Raw genomic sequence first — 413 nt, forward strand, 5'->3', positions numbered from 1 at the left:
CATTCATTCACAAAAACTGATCTGCAGAAATGGAGCAAGCGCTAAGTAGAAATGTTGATTATCGGGGCCAGTATAAACGTGGAAAAGCTGATTGTGTGTATATTTAATTCAACATCTTCGCTGTTTCCCGTAGACTACATGTAAACAGCGTTCTCTACCACAAAGGAGATTATAATGCTATTTTACCCAACCCTGAAGTACAGAACTAACATTACATCTGAGGCAGACATATATTGCTTTCGGTTGCTTAGTTTCCGTAACTTTGTATCATGGCTTGTGTGATGCTGTGCTGTAATACTGGGGTTCCCCTCATACGTCACACTCCAGGATTCTCCAACAACGTGTAACCACGCCTCAGTGAACTAATATAGTGATATACAGTGGGGCAAAAAAGTATTTAGTCAGCCACCAAT

Source organism: Sinocyclocheilus grahami, unplaced genomic scaffold (assembly GCF_001515645.1).
Source record: "Sinocyclocheilus grahami isolate Dianchi unplaced genomic scaffold, SAMN03320097.WGS_v1.1 scaffold2775.1, whole genome shotgun sequence".
Taxonomy (NCBI): domain Eukaryota; kingdom Metazoa; phylum Chordata; class Actinopteri; order Cypriniformes; family Cyprinidae; genus Sinocyclocheilus; species Sinocyclocheilus grahami.